Source organism: Leptopilina heterotoma, unplaced genomic scaffold (assembly GCF_015476425.1).
Source record: "Leptopilina heterotoma isolate Lh14 unplaced genomic scaffold, ASM1547642v1 Lhet_391, whole genome shotgun sequence".
Classification (NCBI taxonomy): Eukaryota; Metazoa; Arthropoda; class Insecta; order Hymenoptera; family Figitidae; genus Leptopilina; species Leptopilina heterotoma.
Window position 1 is genome coordinate 175,686 of NW_025111059.1, and position 4,431 is coordinate 180,116.

Sequence of the window (4,431 nt, forward strand, 5' to 3'; positions counted from 1 at the left end):
TTTTACATCTTATTGTCACAATATTACCTCAATGAAAAAAGTTTTGTGCATTTGCCGAATTGATCTCTATGATGCAATGAGACCCAACTGTCAGTTCTTGAGAGTAGTTCATTACAAAACAAAAAATTACAGTTCCCGCTACACAACACTCTACCAAAAAATCTTTCGGAGCAGCCACACGGAAAAAATTTCTGTGCACTGTTTATCTCTATATGTGCACCAATGGTCCTTAATTACAGTACAAATCTTACACTTTGAAAAGGGATCATATACGGCCCTTTTTAGAGACAGCAAACGCACTTCTATTGGACAACCTCTGCATCAACTGCACTGGAAGTGAGACAAGCGGTGCACGGACATTTTTTCCGTACAGGGGGTTCAAAATGTGAAAGTCTGACTATAGATTCGTAATCAGTGACCCAAAAAACCCCTAGATACCAACTTCGAAGTAAATCCATCAATAGTTAAAAAATTCGTCCCCCATATTGGAGCCAACATTTTAAATTTTGAAAATCTAACTTCAAATTCGTAATCAGCGACCCAAAAAACCCCTAGATACCAAGTTTGAAGCAAATCTATCAATTTTTAAAAAATTCGTCCGCCATATTGGATCCGCCATTTTGAATTTTGAAAATCTAACTTCAAATTCGTCATCAGCGACCCAAAAAACCCCTAGTTACCAAGTTTGAAGTAAATTCATTAACTTTTAAAAAATTCTTCCGCCATATTGGAGCCGCCATTTTGAATTTTGAAAATCTAACTTCAAATTTGTCATCAGCGACCCAAAAAACCCCTAGTTACCAAGTTTGAAGTAAATCCATTAATTTAAGAAAAAATAGCCTACCTCTCAAAATCCGACAGATTTTTTGAGGTTAGAAAAAAATCTTGACGTGATGGAGCAAAACGGACTTTGGATTCGTGTTCAGCGCGTCAAAATACATAGGAAATAACTAGTCTGGTCTGCCGCGCACGACACTTTTTTTTGTGGGGCTGTGTTACCTTTGACGAAAAGTTCAAAAAGTCAATTGTGGACAATTTTAGGGAAAATATCTAGTTTACCTTTGTCTGACGTTTTTCTTATTGGTGTGTACCATGGTTACGAAAAACCAAATTCAGTAGACGATTTCTTAAATCGCTTCATTGAAGAATATCAGGAACTACAAGACACTGGCTTTAGTTATAATGAAACAGATTATATTGTAAAAATAAATCTCATAATTTGTGATGCACCAGCGCGATGCATGATTACATGTACTAAAGGGCCTTGTGGATATTATGGATGCCCAATGTGTGAAGATGAAGGAGATTACTTAAATCATCGCATGTGTTTTCGCAGCACCAATAGCAAGTTGAGAGCGGATGAATCTTTTCTACTGAAGGAAAATGAAGAGCACCACCTGGCTGATTCACCATTCGAAAAATTTAATTTAAGGATGATTACTCAAATACCACTAGATCCAATGCATTTACGTTATATAGGAATGGGCAAAAGATGTTTGAAATTATTATTAAATAAATGTGTAAAGGAAGGAAAGTTAAGAGCGAGTGAAATTGATAAAATATCAGAAATATTAGTGGCTTTGCGGCCGTACATACCAAGCGAATGCACCCGCAAACCAAGGGGACTAGACGAACTAGATGGATGGAAGGCGGTTGAATGTCGTCTTTTTCTTTATTATTTAGTACCTCTCATTTTTAACAATGTTGCAAAAAATGAAGAAGCACTTCATTTTAATGTTCTTAATGCAAGTCTTTTTATTCTGAGTCATCCGATGTATTATAAAACCAAAAATGGATTAGCTGAGGAACTAATTAAATGGTACATAGAGTCATTCAAAACATTATACGGTGAAGGTAATCTTGTGTATACCATTCATTGTTTGCAGCATTTGCCAAAACAAACATTACAAAATGGACCTTTGGATTCACACACTGCTTATCCTTTTGAAAATTTCATGCAAATTCTAAAAAAATGGTTCGCAGACAAACAGATGTATTGCCACAAGTATTTCGTCGGCTTGTAGAAACGGCTACAAATTCCAAAAGTGTCACAGCAGATTCAAATTCACAAAAGTATCCAGAATTTTCAAAATCACACCAAACTAATTTACCATTCGGTTGCACTGATGCATACAAATTTCTAAACTTTTCTAATTTCAAGATATCAATAAATAAACCTGACAACTGCTGTTTTTTTAAAGGATCGAATTATTATTATGATTGAGTACATCGCACATAAAAAGGGAATGCCTGTCCTAATAGGGAGAAAATTTTCTAACTTGGCAACCTTTCCTAATTATCTTGGTGACTCTAAGGATTTTATACAAAACAAGTATGTAATCCCCACTTTCTCGGTGCGTTTTTGAGACGCAAAGTATGCCTTTACTTCAAGCAGCAGTTTTACGGTCCTAGGACAAGAAAGTAGTCTTTACCGTCCGCTTGCGCAGCGGACCTCAAAAACGAAAATCCAAAAATTGGTTGAGCTTTTTTATGTTGGATTTTTTGTGTAGAAAATTCAAATCAATTTATTATCTATTTATTTGCAGGTTTTTTTTGTATACAAAAAATAAAATCTGTCCGCGCAAGCGCGGACACATTCTCGTCCGCGCTTCGCACTCCGACGATTATTTCGCACGTCGCGCTTCGCGCTCCGTTTGATCTTGCGCGCTTCGCGCGCAAATGGCTCGCTTCGCTCGCGGTGGACTGCAATTGTTGTGCATTATTTATGTTCTTGTTATTATTTCCTATTATATGTTTAATAGTACATTTCTTTTCTTAAAGTTACTACGACTTTAAGGATTACATTCTCATCACATGTTTTTGTTTGCTGATGATTGCAAGATTAAGTGGATTAAAATGTATATTTTTGGTAGAGATGTGCAAAAAGCTTGAAATGTCGATGCGAGCCAAGCCTAAGCCGGCTCGATGTATCATGTACTCGACATTTTCGAGTACTTGAGTAACTTCAAGAAATCGAAAAATTCGAGTTCTCGGGTAAATTCGAGGACTCGATTAAATTTGAGCACTAGAGTGAATTCGAGTACTCAAAACTATTCGAGCTTTTTACACAGCTCGGCTCGGCTCGAAAAAGCTTAATCAAGCTTTAAGCTTTTTGCACAACTCTAATTTTTGATCTTGATGATTAAAATTGTGAAGTTATTTTTAATTATACTAACTCTCTTAGCAGAAACATGATTTGCAGAAGCAGCTAAAATATTTTTAAAGTATTATTATCAAGTTGTTGATAACCACGGATTTTTATACAAGTTATAACATTTTACAAAATCAATAACAAATTCTTTAACACAGTTAAGGGAGCGTTCACAAATGATGTCACGCAATTTTTCGGGATTTTAGACCCCCCCTACACTGTCACGCTAATTCATGCAATTTCACTTGCAAAAATACATTGCGTCACGTTTAGTAGAGACCTCTCCCCTGCCCCCAAAAACGTGACATCATTTGTGAAAGCTCCCTAAGCTGAATGACCCAAAAACTTAAAAAAAAAAGTAGTGTCTGACGAAAATAGCTAGTTTACGAACTTGGCCTTCATTTTTGCACCAACTTTAAGTGTGTTAAATTTAAAAACGATCGGATAAGTTTTCCAAGAGTTATCGTGGGAACAAAATTTTTGGTCTACAGACAGACAGACAGACGAACAGACAGACACCATCGCCGGACCATGTTTTTTAGGTTCAGGGGACCCCAAAAACGCGAGATTTCATGAAATTAGCGAAAGTCAATTTTCGACCATAACTAATACTTTCTCACATGATGAGAATGTAATAATATAAAATGTAAAGTAGATAATTAAAATAATATAAAATTAATTATCCTTTTCAGACTTGTTTGTTTGCAGCAGCTCGCTTGATAATTCGTGTTTTAAAACAAATTCTTTATTTATTTATAAGGTGGTTCTATGCAAAGAATATAATATAAAATAGTTAATTAATATAAAATAAATTATAGTATTCGCAGACTTGGTTGTTGTTTATCACGACGTCCGATTTAGCCCCACACCGCCATCTTTAATTTTTATTAACCTGCAATAAATTTTTTCTTAACGTTTTCCATTAAACTTTTTTTCTTCTAAGCTCAGTACAACTAGAGTTAAAAAAAATTGCCATATGATATGTGCGCTTTAATTATAACGATAAAAACCCAAAAATATGAGAAATTTTTTTTTATATTTACTGCGAAAAACGACATTTTTATATATTAACGGCAACTATCATTACCAGAAAAATGGTATGTCCCTAAAATCTCAGCCAACATATGCATCACGAATTAGTGCGTTCACAGGTTAGTTACATTTTTTGAAATTCTTCATGGTTTCGTAAATATTTGACATCTCCGGTTTAGCTCCAGTCTCCCCTATAGAGGTTCCAGAGTTCGAGTAACAGAGATTTTTGCGCTTCTATAAGGGAAGGG